Source organism: Orussus abietinus, unplaced genomic scaffold, assembly GCF_000612105.2.
Source record: "Orussus abietinus isolate OABI.00-Male unplaced genomic scaffold, Oabi_2.0 scaffold49, whole genome shotgun sequence".
Lineage (NCBI taxonomy): Eukaryota > Metazoa > Arthropoda > Insecta > Hymenoptera > Orussidae > Orussus > Orussus abietinus.
In genome coordinates, this window is record NW_019394595.1 from 623,935 (window position 1) to 645,703 (window position 21,769).

Genomic DNA, 21,769 nt, shown 5'->3' on the forward strand with positions numbered 1-21,769 from the left:
GACAATGTCGAGGGGCAAACGGGGCAACGGAGAGGACCCTCGGTCTATGTGAAATCGTTTACGAATCGTCGCCGATACGGAGAGCGCGCCGAGCGATCGACCGTATACCGCCTACGGGGAATTTAATTAAAGAATTTAATTAAACCGCGCCGACAGGGCAAATGTGCCTGCGAGCGTGGCGATATGGTGGCTAAATAACCGATGGTAAGTTTATCGAGGACGTGGTCAAGCACCGCTACAGGAAACGACTCGATCTCGTATCGATCGACTCGTGTCGGACCGTTCGGCCAGCCTGGCTGGAAAAAATCGAGAATCGATCACCGAGCCGGAGGAAAACGAACCCGTCCGAATTATTGACCGATTTACGACGACACGAGTAACAGGTGAATGCAGAATTCATACAGGGGTTTTAGCCTCGACCATCTAAGTTTTAGCTGCACTTTTCTAGGATCATTTCGCAAAGGCGAAATCCCGTCGTGCATGTCCTTTAGTCCCACGCAACGTGAAAGCCGACCCCGCGTCCCCGCAAAAACAATATTTGATTCGTTAAACAAAATAGTATAAATGCATTTGGTTAATTTCAGAAAACGGTCCGGTCGAGTGACTCGAATTTCGGTTCGCTCGACCAATCTTGTTTGCTTCGATTGCCCAAAGTGTTTTTCATTAAATCGTTTTGTTCATTTCACAAAGTAATCTCGGCGAATAAACCAAATATTTTGGGTAAAGGCCGCAAATGATTTTAATATTCAACGAGACGTCCCACACAATTCGATGCGATTTACCAAAGAACTTTATTACGTTCCATCCTGTGGCCGCACGTTGTGGCCGATTTTATTCGTTCGACAAATATTTTTCTTATGCGCGGAGCGAAGAAAAAGCCGAGGAACCGGAAGGCATATCCGGACTCGGATTTTTGGCAATCGGGACATTTGTCGAACCAAACTTGACCGGGACGCTTTTCCTAGACCCTGACCTACCGCGGGAAGGGAGGCTTCGACTTTGGGCACTCGGCAGGTTTCTCGATGGATGTCTTACGTAAGCGTGACGCGTTCCGCCGAGACGTAACGGCGACTCGAGGCGACGAGACGAGACGAGACCGAGACAACGCTCACCTTGCCTCCTGCGATTCCACCTGGATCAGGGTCGCGGTGCACGGACCATAAACGACTCGCGGAAGGGAAAAAAAAACGCGGAAAATCGGATCCACCGCGTTCCCACGTGCTCCAACGAAGAAAAGCCAGGAGGAAAAAAGGAAACTTTACGATTGCGTTTATCATTGAAATTGCGTCGGTCGTACCCAGCGGTCTCAATGTTGCTCTCCTGTAATTGCGGCAGCGTCGAGCTTCTCCTCCCCACGAGAAGCTTCCACGTTGCCGACGAGTTATCATATCTCGGTGCGATACGCGCCTTAACCTCCTGGGAAATCAGCGACGATCTGCAAGGTTCCTCGATAACGATAAGCATCCATAAAACGGAGCTCGTCGAGCGCGAGGGGTCCGCGAGTTGACAAAAAAAAAGTGCAATTATCGGATAATTAAATAACCCCCGAGCTCCGATAACGCGCCAGGACTCTCCTTGTCACTCGTGGCTCGCCATTGTTAATCGCGGTAATAAGAAAAATCCCATTACCCCGTGAAAACTGTTAGAGAAACGATTTACGAGGTAATTCACGGGGAAAATCGGCGATCAAAGCACCCCGCGTACGTTGTCTCGCGACGACCCGGAAAAAATTCTTTCCCTTTCGTTTTAAATTTCCCATGGCCTTGGTAAACGCGGAACCGGCTTACGTTACGCATTCGGATGCGCGCTTAGCGTTAAAGCGCGAACGAGGCGGATGATAATCGCCGACCATTCCGTAAATAACCTCCAAGGATGTTTCGTCCTCTTGGAAAAATTTTCGACGTCGCGGTTCATACGACTTTCTCCGTATCCCGTAGTTTCGCTTTAACGATTGACTAATTGGGACGATTTGCCGTGTCGCCGACTATCTTAGCAGTCCTTAAAAAATTGCCGCGGGGAGTAAAAGTAATCAATCGATGCAATGTCCTTCCTGGTAGAGCCTCGGGTATAATAATGCCTTCCAACTTCAACCAGCGGTTGTATTTCTCGACACGTTCGGTTAATAACTTGTGATTATACCGAGTAACGGTAATTCCTTTCCGGGACGAGCGCACTGACGATCGATTAGCTTAATCGATCAATTTCTCCCGTTTAACGAGGCTAACTTCGACCGATACGCCTTTCGACGTTGCCTCGAGTTTAGAGATGAGCCGTATCGCCAAGGTACTTTTACTTATTACCGGCATCGATAAAAGCATCGACACGTACTCGAGATAAAAAAAAAGTATCGAAATACCCACAAATCGGAACCTGTCTGCCATAAACGGAGAAATCAAGGTATCGAGTAAATACTCGTATTTACTTGCATAGGATCATCCCTAATCGCACAAGTACCTACAAACGCGTGGAATACCCGACGCCCTTTTCTCAAAAACTGTATCACTGATATGCGCTAACAAAAATTTCCGTTTTATCTATCCAGGTTTTCCTATTAAAACGACTTCATTTGCCTCGGAAGCTCGGGTTCGCTTTTACCGCGAGTCATTTCGCGTTTCCGTAAACTGCGCTACACTTTTCTTAATGACTCCCGTAAAAAAGTTCTCGCACCTTCCTGACGAACTTTCGATCCAATTTCTTACACGTGATTAAACTTTTTATGCATTTACCTTGACGAGCGAGCGGCTATTTTCCGGGATATAATCTCGGCCTCAAAGCACACCCCGAGTCCAACTTTTGAATACCGGGGTGCTCGACACGGTTCGCTTTTTTTCCCTCCCATTCGAGTTCTCGCCAGCGGGTCTATTTTTTACCCGATTTCCCTAATCACCTGGACATTAAGATGATATGAAAGGGTCATTCTGTACATATAAAACGTCAAAATATTTATGAAACTTCTCCAAACTGGGTGCACCGAATCATTTGAAATTTTGGCATGTGATTATGGAGACCCATAGAAGAAATTTCATTTTTTTTTTACAAATTTTGTTTATTTATCCCAGACCAAAAATACATATTTTTTGTCGAACAATAAAATCTCATGAGCACTGCGTTCTTCCTCAGGGCTTTCGTAGTCACGTGCCGAAAATTCTATTATCTGTCAAGAATTGAAGTAGGAAATAGATGCTTCTATTATCGGGCACAACGGGGTACCGTAATTTGTCGAAACACCCGGCCACAAGAGAGCGTATCTCTCTTTCGCCGGTATAATCGGATAAAACTGTGTCCTTGAAGCGGTTGACATGCAAAGCACGCCTCTTCGGGCAGAAAGTGCAACATCCGCGAATTGCACGTCACTCGAGTTAAGGCGCGAAACGCGCTATTTATCGACCGGATTTCACCCATTGCGCGTCTGCGTTACGTAGTAACCGAACGTGCCTTAAGAATTGCGATTTACATCCGGATATCGTAAATAACCTGGAGCTTTCCTTATCTTTTCGATGTTGACATCCGTTGACTTTAAACATCCATTATTAAAATAGGACATTATAATTTTATGACATTTTTGTTTTAATTTTCATTCGGACACCGTATACGAATTTATAACACGTTACTTCTATATTTTCTCAACTTATGTAACGAATTTGGGGCAATAGTGTATTACCCTTCCTGTCCAATTTCACAAAATTATAACATGATTTTGTAAGACTATAAATCTATTTAGAAATTTATAATAAATGTGTAGTAATTGACTTTTTAGATATTTAATTTATAATTCAACGACAACCTTATGCACCAAAAGTGTATGAATTTCCTGAAGGCTTTTAACGGTGTACAGTTCAAACAGCTTCGTGGTCTCCCGAGGACCTAACCAATTTTTTTCAAAATAGGCATTTACGAAATTCCGAATTCCTGCAAAAGTTATATATCAAAACACCATGTACGTGTCCATATCTCCTACATGTCGGGTAAATTACGTTTCCCTGTAAATAATCAGGCTCTTCGTCCATTTCACGAATCGGTCGCGTCCGAGGGAAATTCCTCGAGCGAAAGTTTCTCTTTTGAAGAAACGTGCTTTATCGCGACATCGTCTCGGACAAACGAGCCGAGAAAATATCCACCTTAAGATCCGTGCGTACGGACGATGCGATCGCCGATCTCTCTAAACGTCCCCACACGGAGACAAAAAATTCATTGAACCAAATATTTTTTGGTTCAATGACATTTTTCCCTCGGTGCATCTTCCTTCGAAATACGGGAGTAGGAAACGACCAAGTGGAGGTGGAAATGATCCCTAAAAATGTAAACGGCAAAATGCACAAGGACGCGAGTTTACGTCGACGAGGTAAACCGCCGACAGGTCGGCTCGATTATCCGGAATCTCGCGGTATTCCATAATACGTAACACGGATACTTTTCTCGTTAACCGTGACGTCGTCGACCTCGTACACGGGACGACCGGTCAAAATTATTTCTGACGAGCGCTCCATTGACCTCATTCAGGAAACGTTCGACGCGACCTCTCTATCCGTCGGCCCCGTAACCGCATCCTGGCATTGGAAACTACGAACGGACGTATATAAATGATAAACAATTCCATCAGTTTTTCGGTACTCGAATTCGCCCGATAAAGAACGATCCGTGAAATTCCCCCGATCAGCTGATTCCCAAGGAGTGCCCCTGACATCACTTCGATATCTCAAAACCCCGCGATCCGACCGCCACTAATGGCGAAGGTGAATGAAATTTACATTCTCTTCCAATCGAGCAAGGTGAGCGTTAATTCCGTGATTCGCTCATTAGCCTCTTTCGATGTCGCCGCAGCCGTGGTAAACAAGATTACGGAGGCACGTGACGTGTAATCATTTATTTCAAGGGTTCCGACTGGGACGGGTCAATATTAATTCCTCGAGATATCGATATCAGGTGTTCGACAACGGTGGGGGCCAATCGGACGGGCATTGTTCGACATACGCGAGACCATCCACATTAATCGCACACGTTTCTCCAAATGCAATAAACCGGGGAGTCGAGGTAGATAATCGAGGCGAATCTTCGGAAAACGCGGAGTTTTGGTACGTCCCCGCTCGTCCAGAGCGCGGCTCGGTTCGAGGCTAACGATAAATCGAATCTCTGATAAAACTCGAAGTCGAGGTGGCCGGTCGACTTCCCGGAAATGCGAAATTTTGGCAGGTCGCGCGCTCGCTGGGAGCCCGGTTCGTTCGGGCCGGGTCGGACCGGGTCGGCCGTGCTCGGGCTCGAGCTCGGCCTCGCGGCCGGGCTGGCCGCAACGGGGTCGCTCGGGGTTGGCGATTACCTGTCAGTCGGCGCAGGTGGGGTGCTGGGGTCGGTCGGGGAGGCGCCGAAGCGGCATGCCTCGTCGCGCTCGATCCTCGCCTCGGCCCCTGGGGCGCGAGGTCCGGACCCGGGGCAGCTCCGTCGGTGCGCCGGCAGGGATCGACCGCCTCACCGACCTCGGCTGGACGCGCCGGGCGACCCGGCGCAGGAGATCCTCATTCACCGCTCGGAAGCTCCTCCTGAGACCCGCTTCGAGGCACGCGGCGCGCTGGTTGGCCCGGAGCGGACGGCGCAGCCTCTCGCCGCGCACGACGCGAAACGCGAACCGAATCGACGCCGAGGAAGAGCGACCCCGCACTGATCCGACGCTGCTACGCCGGCTCGAGTTCCACGCGTATTCCCGGCGCGGCTGCGGCGCCCCCCACCACCGGCCGGCCGACCAATTGCGGCCGCCGCTGGGGCACGTGACCAGGCACGCGGTACCGCACACCTCCGACCGCCGCGACACCTACGCGGCGGCCAGCGGAAACGGGGCGCAAGGTCGAGCCCTCGAATATCCATCCGCCGAGGCAGCGTCCGATAATCGAGGGACGCGGTTTTCGATCGGTGCTCCCGCACCCCGGAACCTGAATTTTCTCGCAGAAACCGAGCTTCCGAAGTTCCGTTCGAACCCTCGTCTCCAAGGTTTCAAAGAAAACCAGGATTATCGATTTCAACCTTAGACGGTCGTCCGCGATTCCCGTCACGCGACGTTCCCGAGCGATCCGCATGCAAAGCGAGCGATCGCGGTTTCTCGACCATCCGAGGACGACGTCTTCGCCGCGCGGAGGAAACGTCTCGGAAACCGGAGGAGCGCCGAGCCGGATGGAGGGCGAGCGGTCCAATATCGGGTCGTCGCTAAGCCAGGAACGGACCCTTCGTTTCCGATCTCGACCTTCCCCATGAATTTCAATACCGACCCGGGCTCGGTATATCGACTCCGGACCCTGGAGATCGAGTCGCCAGGGCGCTTTGCATTCCGCCGCATCCGCTTCGCGCGATTATCCTTGCGGGGTATCCGGGGTATCCGGGGTATCGGGAAGGTATTTCGTTTCCTCGGAGTTCCGCGACGTCTCCGTTGCCTTGGACCCAATTCCCGAATTTATCCGGATTTTTTTCGCTTACGAATAGATTCGCATGAAAAATGTCGCATCGATGCGAAGTCGCGTCATTGGTCAACGTTTGAAAGCCGTATACGAAACTGTCAATTTCGCCCGCGAAAGTTAATCGGATGAATTCGAGAATCAGGACCCTGAGCGGATGAACGTAAATTCGGTAAAATTGCAAAATGGAGTAGACGCTCGGATGAAAGGGAGCTTTCCGGATTTTTAGGTGGCGGATTCCCGGATATTCCGGGATCCGCGGCCCCGAGACCCGTGACCTCCACCGGGGCCTCGTGCCCGAAGTGGCCCGGTTTCTTCCGCTCCTCTTCGGGTACCGTTCACCGGCTCTCCCTCCTTTGCGCTCTTTGTCGCCGTCTTTCTCTCCCGGTCGATAACCGTGCTCACCAGACACCGCGCGATCCCTCTCTCCCTTTTTCGCAGCCCCCGAGCCTGCATCCCCTGCCGCTCTGCCGGTATATCGATCGGAGCCGCGATGTCTGCGTCCCTACGTGCCGTAAGGTCGGCGGCGGCGAGATCGGTCACGTGGCGGCCGACGCCGGCACCCGTCCGGTCGGAGTTCCCCGAGGACGTAGGTCCGGCACTTACGAGATGAGGCCGGCACGAGGGGCTCTTCCCTCGGAAATCGGTGAAAACGATTTCCTTTTTTGAGAACCAATTGCCGTTGATTTCATATGACAAGCAACGATGCGATTCGGGAACAAGGGGCTGTCCGTCTTAAAATTGTGGCGCCGTTTTGGTGATTTCCAACTATTTCTAGCCGAGTTCCGCAACATGAAAAAGAAGAAGACGGAGGAGATATACGGATTAGATATAGCGAGAGGAAACGGCGCGCCGGAGACCGTTGACTTTCGAGAAGAGCGGATATATATAGAGAAGCGGAGTCTCGAATTAACGCTTTGGTCCAGTTCTCCCGACTTCGAGCTAAGTCGCTAGTCAAAGCGATCTTCGGGGTTGCACCGTTATCCGTGGTCAGTACTCGAACGGGTTACCGGGGATCCTACTCCATCCTGGAACTTCGTATCCGGTGAGTTGGACCTTTCGACCAGGGTGGACCGCGCCGGGGTCGCGTTTTGCAGGGATGGCCGCGCGCAGTCGATCGAGGTCATATGGCAAGGCCGATACGAATTTCCTGATGCGAACCACCCCGTGACCCGAACTCCCTTTAACGCGAACCTATCGATTGCCCGTTTAGGAATCGATGGAGTCCGAGTTGCGAGCCCGGTGCTCTTCGTTGGGCGCCTTGGCTTGGCACCTTGGCGTTAAGGGCGCCATTAGGGGGTTTCAGGGTGTTCAAGAGGTTTTCGGAAGACTCGAGAGTCTCCTCGAATCCTTCCCCCGAGTATCGTTCACCTCTCCCCTCCCCGGAAAATCGCTGATTCGGCGTAAATGGCTGTTGCCGATAGATAAATGCCGGACTACTCCAAGAAAAAAAAAGTGCATCGACCTAATGAAATGTTTCTTTGAACGGTACCAAAGAAATATTTCGTTCATTCCAAGGATAGCTATTTGACTGAAATAAATTGTCGTAATTCCGAATAAATGTTTCATCCAATTTGTTCGAACTTATTTGAGTCAAATAATGATTCCTCGAATTAACGAAATATTTCTTTGGTTAAATGATATTTTTTCCTCAACGGACGATCAACGACGGATAACCGGCGTTGGTCCCCAACGCAGGGAAGAGCGATACGCGTTAACCCTGGCCAAACGCCGGTCGGAAAACTGATTCATCGTCGTTTACTGATAATGGCGTTCCCAGCGTCGAATTGGCCTTATCGCGTCGATCCAGTGTCAGCATCCGCCCGGAGCCGGAGAATCTACAAGGGCGATGACCTCTTCGTACGGACTTCTCCGAGATCCCGAATTATGGACGGAATCCTTCTAGACCGGTGCGTACCGGAACAAGGACGGATACTCAAATCTAACGATATAAATATGGAGGGAATAAGAGTTTCTTTGTCGGGGGTTAAAAATTGGACGGCCTCGTTCCGGTTTCAAGAGTTGCGTCGATGTAACCGGACCTCCTAGATGGGAAGCCGATAAAACCACGCGGTCGTCCATTTTTGATGAATTTTTCCCGAGCTCAAGGGGCGCCCCCGAGAAAACTGAACGCGGAGGGGGAGGTCTTTGTCGAAGTTTCGATCGCGTCATGTCGAACACGAGCGATGCAGCTTGCAGGGCCGCTGCACCGTGAAAGTTCCCGCGACGAAGTACGGTATGCCGCGTCGCGTGGTATGTCGACATTATACCGTTATTACCACGCTACCTGGTGCATTCAATGGATTTAACGCCACGCTAAAGTCGGCGGCGTCGTGGGAGTTGTACCGTTGTATCGTGCCCTCGAATCTCGGGCTTTTTCCTTCAGATTTTTATGGCGCCTCTTCGTCCCCCTTGCCGCCGAACACCCTCGAATTGCCGTATTTAACTTTTACGCTCCGTCGGATAACGAAATCGTGTCCAGCAAGATTTGCCGAAATCAAGATACTCCTCTAGGAGCACGGAATAATTTCTAAATATTTTTTTCCAATCTTTGCTAAATATCTCAAGCGACGGATCTCTTAAGATGTCTCGTAAAGTTCATTCGAAGATATCTAAAATATTTGTTGGAAATCACGATGATATATTCAGTTTTAATCGTTTACAAATATACATCGAATTTCTTATTTTAATTTTTAAACGTGTACTAAAAATACATTTTTTGCGTTACGACTGTTATCGGACACTTCGTTTGATATCAAACTACCAAGACCAAGTCTTTCGCGAATTTCCTGCCAACGGCACGCGGGTGCCCTTCGTTCTAACGTCTAGTCTAAACCCGGAAATAGCCTCTAAGAAGGACATCTCGCAAGAATCCCAGCTACCTTTGCCACGAATAATACGGCAAAGTTCGGGAGCTCGTTAAATCGGCTCCGGTATCCCCGCTTCCCCTTTTCCCTTCTGCCCGACAACGCCTTTTCTCCTCGTTATTTCCGGCCCGGCCGCTCTCGCCGTCTCCCTCGCGGTCCTCTTTATTTCGGGCCATCTCTCTTCCCCGACAAGACACTTCCATTCGCGATTTAAAACAGATATTGCCTCGCGGCTGCGTTTCCATTCCGGGGAAGCCGAGGCGGAGCTCGAGCAATCGGACTTCCTTCCCGGAGTTACGATATTTTTTCCGAGCCGACGTCGCAATCGAGTCCTCCCGCGAGTCTTTCGAGACGTACAAAGGTAGTCGGGTCGCCTCCGGAGAGTAATACTACCGCCGCGAAACAGCGACGGAATAGCCGCAAGGCCCCGTGGTCCCCTTTCCTCGGCCATCCGGGACCTCCTCTTCGTCGAGGCCATTTGCCTGGCGATTGCCTTTCCCCGACGCGCCTGCATTTTTATCGCGTCATCTCGCTTTTCGAACCTTTTTATCGCGCCATCCTTTCTTTATCGCGGCTTTCCGAGGCGTCCGGCATTTATTCACAGGGCTCGCATTTGGTGGTCCGAGGGGTGTTTCGGAAATTCCCTAGCCAGGATCTCGAGAATTACGGTCCAACGAAATTCTGCTTACCGATAAGTGGGGCAAGCGCCCACTTTGCTCCGCCAGGACGAACCGTTTTATCGCGTGCAAACGAGTCCTCCTTTGCGAGCTACGAATCCGCGAGTCGCTCGTTTAATCGCACGAAACCGACCGATTAGGCTCGTAGTTGAATAAACGCGAATTCGCCCGAAGTAAGCTCCTCCCGGGGCGGCCGTTATCGGCCCGGCGTTCGCTCGCCGAGTCTTGACGATTTTAATAAGACTCGAATTACGGCTGATGAAAGAATATCGATCTTCTCGATAAATAACGAGCCTCCATGGTAACCGGCAAACCCACGGATCCTCTGCCAACGTTGTTTTATACTTAGGACAATTTGTCATTCATAATTCGTTGCCACGTCTGGCGATAAGTTCATTTTTCCTCCGTGATAACGGAATAAGTCTCTCGAACGTGAACAAAACCTGACGTTGCAGCAGTTATTCCTGTTTATCTATTTAATGTAAGCCCAATTGTGGTAGCGACATTAATTTTATACCATACATATTTTTTTAAGTTGTACGATAATTAATATAAAGGACAATAATAATTACGGAGTGATTCATGTCTTAATTATATTTGATAACGACTCGTCGGGGTCCCGCTTCGCGTTTTTCGCCGCAACCTGCTATCTTTACGGTAATTTAATATTCTCGGAATGTCCTTAATATCCGCGATATAACGAGCGTATCTTTTACGTAGGAAGTGACCTCACAACGTTTCCTCGGGGTGCATTAAATTTTCTTCATTCCAGGGCGACCGGGCGGACGGTTTATCGTTTTAATTTCGGGAACAGGAGACGCGCCCATCTTTGTTCCAGCATATGGGTGCATGTAAATCCTGGCGAATCCGTTCCGAGTCTTCCAGCCCATTTCGTCCGGAAGAAACGTCACCGCCGCGGTATAAATATACGGGCGACCGGACGTCCGCCATCTTCCACTCGCGATAACGTTTACCGCAAATGCAGCTGCGATTATACGACCTAGTAAACGTTACTCTACGCGTCCAGTGAATAGCAGCGGGCTAGTGGCAAAATTAGTGGTATTTGCGGGGGCCTTTCCCACGGACGCAAGATGCGGTGGTCCGCATACGCGAATAATTACAATTACCACGGTACTTTTTTTGTATGACGCCCGACTGTGTCCAAACTCCGTAAAATGACGCTCGGAACCCTCTCGATCTCCATTTACTAGCGATAAACGATGCGGCGAGAAAAATACATTTTCGGCCCCACCAGTTTCGTTATAAACGAGAACTTCCGAAAGATCGATCGACCGTAAGATTAAAAATATATTTAATTAAAATTTAAAGTTTATAGCGTCCATATTCACGTTGCCAAGTTTGAAACGATTCATATTTCATGGCACTTCGCCGCGAGAGGATTTCTGCGCTTTTCCGCCGGCCTCCGGTCCGCGGAAAAGCAGGGCAGCGTTTGCCGTTCTCGCTGAAAAGGAGCCAAAAGCCAAGCCGAGGAGGGACCGAAGGAAAGTCGTCGGACACGAGTTGACTTACTCTACTCGCGTCTCTCGAGAGCGGCAGCTCGACGATTCCGAGCAAATCCTCCTTATGCCTCTTAAATAATTAAACCGTTTATGGATACGAGCCGTACTTAGTTGCAGTATTTTCTTTTCGGACCCTCGTGATCTCCACTTCACGTTTTCTATTTACCCTATTTATCCTAATTACGAATCGGAGGTCTCCTTGAAATAATTTTGTTCGGGGCAGTTAACTGGGCAATTATTTCATCCCGTCCCAATGCCGTCCCGAATAAAGGGAGAATCGGAAGAGGTGAATACAAAAAGCTTGAATAGCGTTCACGGAGAATGGGCTCATTTTTGGCCGACGCCGGATGGTGGTCGGGGTTCGTTCGCGTCGGCGTCGCGAATAACTCGAATTTGTGTTTCAATTCGAGCCGGGTCTAGGGGAAATGGGTTAATAGGCTCCGATTGTACGTCGCGAGGGGTCGTTTGCCCGGGAAAGCCGACTTTTCGTTTCCCGTCGTCGGTTCTGGCAGGGCCGTTGCTTTTTCCCTGTTCCGAAAATACACGCACCGCCGACCAGAGTGGAGAACGACACAAGAGCTAAAGTGTACGCCAAAGTAGAGCCAGGCTCCGGGTACTCTCGGCAGGGGCCAGATACGTTCCATTCCATTTCGTTATTAGCCGACAGGACCCAGTTCTTACCGTTTCCAATATCCGAAACGCCTCTCGGTGGACGGACTGCTGAGCTGCCCTCGGATGACCAGCGTCGATACGACGCGATGACGTTACGCGTCGCGTGGAACGCTTCGATGGAAGGAATTTCTTTGAGCACGGAAAGACGATTCGACGTTCTCTTTCGGCTCTTCGCGAAGTCGATGTCGGATTTTATCGAATTTGTCAAATAATTTCAGTGTTCCCGTACGAGGGTATCGCGAGAGCGGAAAATCGCGGAGCGAGAAATGTTTTCGCGCTCCTTTTGCCTCCCTACGGTCAGGATTCCTGCACCCAGTCCCCGCGAGAGCTTCGAAGAGCTTCCAGGAAGTGTAAAGAGATTCCCGTAAATCTTTTCCACCGTGGGTCTCTTCGGTTCCTTTTGAAATATCCAAGAAAAATTACACGACCGGGACTTTCGCTTGCAGAGGAGATGACTCCGTCAGGATTGGTCTACATTCGCCCGAGAAGATCATCTCCAGAGCTCACCGGAGCTGATTGTGAGATATCCTTTCCTACGAAGATAACGACTGGAAATATTAGCTAAAATGTTAATTTAAAAAATATTTATCCAGGGGAATTAAGTAGAACGGGAGGAACTCCTTTCGCCGTTCCGATCATCTGCATATTGCAATTTGAGGGTACAAAATCGTATTTAAAGCCTCTTTAGGACTCGAAGATACGTAACGAGGGGTAACGACGCGCAACGGCGCAGTCAATGGAATCGAAACGGAGGGACGGCTCCCGATTTCGAGACGGGAGTCCGGTAGGTGTCCCGGACGCCTATAGAAGCGGAATTTATATCCGACCTATCGATTCCCCGACCTCGTTGTTTCGTCGTCGACGAGCCGCCTCTTCCCTTCTTTCAACTTCGGGTTCACCGTGGTGCTCGAGAGGTTTAAGATCCCCCTTTTGAAAACCGCTTTTCAGTCCTCCCAGGCGTGACGTATCGCGTGCTAGTTTCGACCTCCCGATTGGCTTCCCGAAAGGGTGTACCTTTCGGGAGAGCGGAAGAGGGAAACCAAGTCATTACTTTGCCGCGATCGAAAAAGTATAGTATTCTAATTCCGTGAACCATCGTTGTGTCGGTTTTGCGTTCGCAATCTCGGGTCGGCGAGCATTCTCGAGAAACCGACGCGAAATCAAAGAGCATTCCGTTCAAAGTACTCATAAATGACGTACTATTGTACTAAATTTATAACACACGTTACATATGATGCGACGATATGATAAATGTGTTACATACGACAAACGATATATAACATGGACACGAAGCAAAGACCGCAGCAACTTTCTGGATAACTTGCTAAAATTACTTTAAATTATGGTATAATATTAGGATACCGTGCCTGAATAAAACAGTCAAGATAAATGTGACAAAATTGCATCCTCTTTAATAGAGTATCCTCATTTGATACGACCGCGATTTCGTAACGACAAACCCGTCCGATCGAATCGATCTACCTTTAATAAACTCAGACATAACGAGTGATTCTAATTTCCGCCCTCGTTATTTGTGGTTTCCACGCCTGCACGGGATATTAAAGATGAAAATGAACCTTGAATAAATCCTTGAACAAACGCTGATAATAGCCGTGCCGCAACAAAGGAGGATCTATAGGTTACACCGGAGGGTTGGGTCGTTTTGTTGGGGGTGCTTCCATTAAATTAATGGAAAACATTCGTGAAAGGGTTTTACAAGTGGATGGATGCATTCGGCACGCCGTAAAAAATCGACCGTTAAAAGGGACAACGTGAACGTGCGTGCGTGCTCTTCGAAGGGTATTAAGTCAACGTTATTCGCACAATTGATGAGCATATAGATTGACACGACGGAATTTAATGCCATGTTCGTTGCCGAACAGACGCGAGCAACCGTCTCCCATTTTCGGCATGGCAGCCCCTCGGCCGGCGGGAACGAGTTATTTTGTCATTTTCAGTATTTTCAACGAAGCTCCGCGTACCGTCTAAAGTAATCCCTTGCAGTAATTTGGATCCGATGGCCAATATCGGTTCGGCCAGACTGACGGGCAATCGGGGCGGTCTATCCAAAGCTGATACGTATTCGATCAATAGCCAATAAATACCGACCTAGCCCTCGGTAATTCCCAACCGCGATCGAAAGGGGTTGATCGACATTACGCGACACGTCCGGTTTTCTTGACGACTGGTCGCGTGACTACTTCCTGGGATCGTCAAATCGTGCGTAAAAAGGGAAATCATGGGACATCGAACGAAGAATTATTTTACTTACGTTAGAATTTAAACGAGCGATGACGCTTGTCGTTATTTTTTGCATTAATCTATCAGCTTTCGCGACGAGAACCGCCGAAGTGAGAAATTATTTCGCTTATGGTCAAGTGCAAGGGCAAGTTCTTGCGTTTTTGCATTAAATCCGGTCTAGGCTAAAAATATCGCGGAATTGGTTGGGCACGTCCGATCGAGCGAGACGGATAGGCAATTGGGGTGGTCCATCTCCAAAGCCGATACGATTTCCATCGATAGTCAATAAACATGGGCCAAAGCCCGGCTAATTCCCAGTCGCTGTCGGAAGAGGTTCATCGATTGCGATCCATTGCGATTGCGTCAATCTTTCCGTCCAGGAGCCTAGGGTCGTCATCTCGGGTACTCCATAAACCGTGTCCATCCTAAATCGAAAACGTCTCCGACTTGTGTTTAAGTTCGATCAATCGAAACGAACAGGGAACGGGGCCAACCTACGCGTTCCGATACCCGCCGCAATCGAAAGAGCTCGATCAAAGTATAGACGTACGCGACGCGAGTTCTCGATTACTTCCGTGAATCACTGAATCGAAGACGAAGCGCGACTTAATTGGAAGTGGAGCGAGGAGGAGCACGATAGCTCGGGTAAACGATGCGCCCGAGTAATTAAAATCCATGTTCGCGATATCGACGACGTGCATTGACTGTTAACTTCTGGCATAAAGTGGCAATACGTCGATAAATATTTCTAGAAAATGATCACTGGCTCGCAGCTCGGGGGTGACGATAACTCGACGTTAATATTTGAGATCGTTGATGAACCTTTCCGTATGTCCAGCAATAACGTGATAATTCGGCTTTGACCAGGGATTGATTAATTTCGAGTCATCATCGGCCGCTCGCTCGGGCAAATGCTTCGAAATGAGCTCGCTGTCGGCACGACCTTGCCTTTTCATTTTTTCATTCACCTCGTTTAGTGACGTAGACCGCAAAGCCATCCGCTCGTTCGGTTCGTTATTCCGTCGTTTCGCTCGCCCGAAACCGAGCAACGCGAACGATCTCTTTCGACGGATACAAAACCCGTAGACGTTAATGGTTTCGATGGAACGATGACTTCCCCCTCTCGAGGCATCCTCGATTAGCGCAAAAAAAAAATTGTACCGTGTGCAAGGAAAGTTCAGGAAAACGTCCAATAATTGCCCGTCAGTTCGGAAAAGCAAGAAACGTTAAGAAAAAACACGATGGATGTCTCTCAAATCGTAAAATCAGGCTCGACGATTCTATAATTTCCGAGTCTACGATTTGTCGGTCTCATCGATGTTAACGATTACTCGACGAAGCAACCACGGTTAATATCGACCGGGAACCGGGCTATAAACAGCAATATATATTAAGCGGGCCAATTAATCGAGGCTCGATTAATTCCTCGCGAATTCTAGGGATTACTTCCGTCCCGTAATCCGGTCTGCATCTTTTATGCGGCGCAAAGCGGGGCTTCCGGGACGGGAGAACTTTTCTGACGGCGGGTCTTCCCTCGGGATAAGAATAATCCGCGAGCGAGAGGAGCCGCCTTAAGGGTCAGTTTATTTAGCCCAGACGAGGAGTCGCTTTCACGATGCATTCGAGTCCCGTAAAGGATGCACCCGGGACGCAATGGAGACGCGGAAGAAGAATGCACGTAATAACGGACCGAGCCGTTATTTGCGTTTCAACGGCGCCCCGGTATTGTCGCGGTCTCGGCGATTCTCGATTTTAAACCTCCCCGTATATCGGCCCTCGTAAAACTCGGCTCGACTCGGCGCGAAGCTCGATGCGAAGCTCGATGCGAAGTTCGATGCGAGCCGTCGACGCACCTGCACCCGGATGCCGTAAATAAAATGAACGCAGGGGAAAAAAAGAAAGCAAGATGGATGCCGCGGTACCCCGCCGGAACGAAAAGAAAAAAAAGGAGGCAAACGGAAGGAAGACGAGGCATAATGGCGGCGCTTCGACCGTGACTTTAGGACCATAAGAAACGTGCATACGTGTACCGTATTTGGCAACACTGCGAGTCCCCGCAGTCGGCTAGATATTGATCATCGCATCGTGGCGATACGTCTATATCATCTGCATAAGTTTCCTGCGCCGTTCGCTCGCCCCGATGTACCGCGGATATTAACCAGGGATTAAGCTTCGATTACCTTCGAATCCGAACAATTGCGGAAGATTTTGTAACGATCGTTTACTTTGGCTTATTCTTTCGTTAGGTATCGCAAAACGAAAGTCGAAAAAGACCCGATGCGGTTGACGATCGCTTTCTTCGGAACGGGGAAGATCGACTCGAAATCGAGAAAATCGAGCCGTTATCGGGAACGACCCGACCGTTATCCCTGGCAGGGGAGGATCGCCGAATGGCGGCCATTCCACGGAAAGGACACGGCACTTGCGGGGGATCGGTTAATCGACATCGGTGATACTTAATAGGTACGGAATTGGACAATCGCATAAATGCGGTAGCCGTGACGGCGGAGTCGACGGGTCGGATGAAAGGATTAAACCGGTCGATCGCGATTGCAAGGTATCGATTGCCTCGCAGCCTCGACCCCGGTCGAACGTTCGTGCCCCTCGCACGCTCCGAGGACGATCGATCGCCGGGACGACGGAATCGTTTTTTCCAGTTTCTGCGGATCGCTTCATATATCGAACAAACCCCCTGGCAAGAAATGATCCTTCGAAAGCGATCGACGTCATCCCAGGGCGGACCCGATCGAAGTAGATTTCATCGATTCCCATCGATTCCGTCGACTTTGGCAGGGCCCCTCGCGAACGGCCGCGACGCGATCGCGGCCAAAGCAAAGGTTTACGGTTTTCTCGCCACCGGGGGTATCCGCGTGGCGGCGGCGGGCGCCCGTACGGCCCTGGCAACACGGCTGGTTTTGCTCGGCTGGAGGGTGTTTGGAAAATCGATGCGGCCCGCGGTACCGGGGTTCCGGTAGCGCGATGGCGCCCGCCCGAGACGAGACGAGACGGGACGGGACGGTCGGAACGGAACGGAACGAGACGCGCCGCGGGCCCCTCGCTACGTGCAATTACGCCAAACGGATTAGGGAAGCGCGAGAGCGCTTTCTTCCTCCGTTCCGTCCGGCCTCCGTCCGGCTTCCGTCCGGCTTCCGTCCGGATTCCGTCCAACCGAGGCTTCGAGTGGGCGTATCGGGCGCATCGGGCGCCGGGTTGGGCTGGGTCGGGTCGGAAGAGGTTAGGTTGCCGACGCCACGCGACCACCCCTGTCGATTCAAACGATACCCTCGCGATATACGGCCGATACGTGCGGGACGAGCGGCAACGTCGGACACTCGACGCGGATGGGATGTTCATGGCGGATAAAAGAATTCCGCGGTGCCGGGGAAAACGAAACGTTGCGAGTTCTCCGGTACGTGCATTTTTCAAGCGGGACTTCTTACGTCACGACGGCGGAAGGAATTGGAAGGAACGTCGCCGCGAATCCCACGTTTATTTTATTTCAGATTTCTCGCAGCTAACTCTTTGACTATATCCGGAACCCTTTCGGCATATGGGCGAAAATAGCGGAGTTTGCTTCATAACCCGAGTTCCACTTCCAACGCGAGTGGCGGCCACGTCTTCGTTTTTATTTAATGATCGGCCACTCCGGTCGTCCGGCGCGCCGGCGTTAAACTCGGCAAGCCGGATGCCGGAACGGCGATCAGCTTGCCAATTCCAATGTAATCTTATGCGAAGCGATCATCGGAGCTGGGGCCGAATTCGGTGCATCGGCCCGTCCGATCGACGATGGCCGATCCATCGATCCGGACGTCACCGGGCAGCTTTTCGACCGAAGGAGCGGAACTTTCTTCGAAAGGGCAATCCGGCGGCATGGCGCGAGTTTTCCCAGTTTACGCAGCCTCCCGGGTCCTCGGCCCGGCTTAAGTCACGCTTACCGGCCCGAAGGGATCCGCTCGCCAACTTTGCTCGTTACTCCGGCACCGGAGCCGGCAACTCAAAGAAAACAGCCCGGAAGCGAAGGGCTAACTCGAGGGGCAGGAAAGAATCGAAATATTGCCCCCTGGGCGGCCGAGATTTTTCGAGGGACGCGATCGCGAGGAAAGTTGCCCCATCCATTCGGCGGCTTTGAGTTCGGAGTTGCAAAGTCGCCGTTCCTCTTTTTCCTCGCGGCTCGATGATTAATAGCGGAACCGGCGCGGAGAACCGATCGATGCCTCCCTGTCTAAAATCGCAAGGAAATAGTTTCCGCCGAGGAAAAGTCCGATCGATCCTTGGAACTGCTTTTAGCTAAATCAGCTGATCGATTCTCACGGGATACGTGACTTAAACGGACTTTCGGGAAACTTTCGTCCACCGAACTCGCTCGGTTTATTTTTTATCCCAAACTCCCGCTCGATTACTATGCGACGCCTGGGGAAAATCATAAAGTTCATCAAGAATAAACAGGTGAAAAATATAGCGAAAAAAAGGCACAGCGAACCAGTAAAGGGAATAATACGTAAACGAATAAATGTATATTGGTTATGAATACATAGCAAACCGGTTGAACGCGTTGCCATTTTCGCGACGCAATCAAGAGACATCGTTCCAAAATATATGAAATTGTTATCGCAACGAACCCGAAGGCTCGATAAACCAATAAAGGGAACGGTGAATAAATTAGTAAACGAATAAACCAGGAAATGAATATAAAACTACCAATGCGAGGGTCGTTCCCGCCATCTACAAAATATATTCGCGACAGCGTACGTGCTCGAGGGCATAGATGCAGTCGCATGTTCGGCTCGACGCGTTTAGCCTTATTTAGTCAACGATCGAAGCAACTAAGATTAATGTACCCTACCACCTGGTTAAACGCGTGCACCTTCCTCGTCCCCCGGCGAAGTCGAATCTATAAAATATGACCAGCATGCGCGTAGCCGCGCTCGCGTCAGAAAATAAATTCCGCGCGACCTGGGAACGGCATTCCGGTCTTTAAATGAAATTCCCGAAGCCTGATGACACGGGTAAAGGAAATCACGGAGCCGTCATCGAGAGAATCGAGGGAGGGAATACTCGGAATGCGAAGTCCCAAGATTTTGACGTTGCTCGTTAAAACCGCAGAGAGCCGTCGGACACCCCGGCGATCGATTCCTCGAGGAAGTGCCAAACTGCCAAAGTGCCGAGGCTTTATTAGAGCTCGCTGTCGATAATAATAACGCCGATGAAGAAGGAGCGTTTCAATTTGGCGCCCCGTCGACCTCTCGGGGCGTAAATTACGGCTCGCCGAGGTGAATACATATAACTTCCGAGTAACGCGGCCCGAAAGCGGGATTTCGCGGGACGCGGAATGAACGTTCGGTCATCGTTGCTTTGGTTCCACGCGATGCGAGTTTTACAAAAATCACGTAATCGAACGAGACAAACTGGCCGCTAGCCCAGCGTTGCTCGAGCTCGTTTCGCATTTTCTCCCCGTGTCGATTGCACGAACGATATTCCACGATAATAGTTTAATTTAATACTTCCGAATGCGCTACATTTAACGTGCGTTCTTATCAGAAGGTAGCAATATAAACTGAGCTTCGTTTCCTCCACGCGCGATAGGACAGCAAATGATTATCCATATTAACCGACGTCATCGTTCGTCGATAAACTTCCCGATGCCGGAGTGCAATGAAACGAAGCCTAAGGATGATCGTAAGGAAGTGTTCACAAAAATTAGATTAGATAGATTAATGAATGGACAAAAAATATTGTACAGAGAGAACGAACGCTCGGAATACGAGGATTATCTGCCCATTTATCTCGACTGTGGAGATTTCGCTGATTTTATGCCGTGCAAGAAATGCAGGCGCATTATGCATATCTTGATAAGCGGCGCAAACTAGAAGGGGAGCCTCGTGATTTAAGGCGAGCGTTTCCTGGCATTCTCGGCTCTCGAAATTCGACCCGAGAAGTCGAAGTCGAAGTCGAGGCCTTCCGGGGAGATTCTCGGCATCCGGCGAATTAATCGGCGATCGAGCCCCGACCACCCCGTCTCTCGGCATCCGCTCGAGAGATTCCGGCGAAACGGCGACCCTCTCGGCGAGGAATCCTCGAGCCGAATTTCCGGGACCGCCGAAAAGCGGATCGGAATCGCTGCTCCGGTTCGGCACGTTCCCTCGAGAGGTGGAGGGCATGTCCGTCCCGAGAAAAAAATATCATCGAACCGAAGAAATATTTTCTTAATTCAAAGAATAATTATTATACTCAAATCATTATTCTTGGAATTAACGAAATATTTCTTCGGTTCGATGAATTTTTTGCTCGGGGTAATTTTGTCCGCGATGTATTTCCCTGCCACTAAAGTGTCATCAGCGACCGCGATGCGTAGTAAAATTGCCTTCGCGTATCGCATAGTAATCGCACACAATTGTAAATTGACTCCCCTCGGACGATGCTTATCGATTGAAATTATTTATGTACTCTTTTGTATGAACTCCTCGGACGCGAAGACCCAATCCTGCCCTATCCGTGCCCCACGTCGAACCTATAGATCCATTGATCGAATCAGGGTAACCGAGTCCCTGATCGAATCGGGGACGTTTGATTGACTTTCGGTGACCTACTCGTGACTGCCCATCGGCGACTATTCGCTTGTGACAAGCGATCGTTCCCCGATAGGGCCTTCGGAAGCCTGCCGGGACTAGACCATGGGCTATACACCATGACAGGGAAGAAACGATACGATATTTACCCTAGATACGGTTCCGAGCACGATAGGTGTCCCCGATTACGTGACTCTTTGCAGTTATCGACGCAACGCCCCCCCTAATTGGCACGGAATTATTATTTTCGTATTACGATACACAGGTCGGCGGAACGATTTTCTGTGGTTCGACAGAGAATCTCTCCCACGAACTCGGGCAAGAAAGATCTAAAGTTAAATCCCAACCCTGGGGGAGATACTTTCGGTGGAGCTCTGGGGAGGAATGGAGAATCTGGCCAGTCCTCGGCACTCCGTTGACCTTTGTCTATTAATAAAGCCGCTGCGGGAAGAAAGTGGCACGGTGCACTGCGGATCCTTTCGGCCCCGGATACAGAGACGTCGACAACTCGGTCCAGTCGTACTCGGCAAGGTACGATACGGGTCAAAATCCCGGTTCACTCGTGGAGTGTCCCAAAGAAAATAGAAAAGAAGAAAAAGGAAAAAACTTGTTCGATTGGACGGAATTCTCAAAATGGGCATACGCGTATATCGCTTCGTTCGCGTCGTCGTATCACCTTAACAACTAATTCTTGTCGCGATTACGGCGATTGATGCATCTCGTTGCCGGCTCGTCTTTTCGTTCGGCGCGTCGAGTCGTCCCGGTACTTCCGGGCGTGCAGGGGAGAAG

The 21,769-nt window shown here is 50.2% G+C and overlaps 1 protein-coding gene across 3 annotated transcripts in view; it reads right to left on the bottom strand.

Annotated features, from left to right (window-relative positions):
• LOC105700700 (galactosylgalactosylxylosylprotein 3-beta-glucuronosyltransferase P) overlaps positions 1-21,769 on the bottom strand; it is a 36,314-nt gene that overhangs the window by 9,089 nt on the left and 5,456 nt on the right. The window contains exon 1 of one of the 3 annotated variants that reach the window (XM_012426821.1): positions 5,315-5,638. The exons of the other annotated variants lie outside the window; for them this stretch is intronic. The gene's annotated coding sequence lies outside the window, so the exon portion shown is untranslated. Of the gene's footprint in view, positions 1-5,314; positions 5,639-21,769 lie in introns of those variants that run through there. 3 annotated transcript variants of the gene reach the window in all.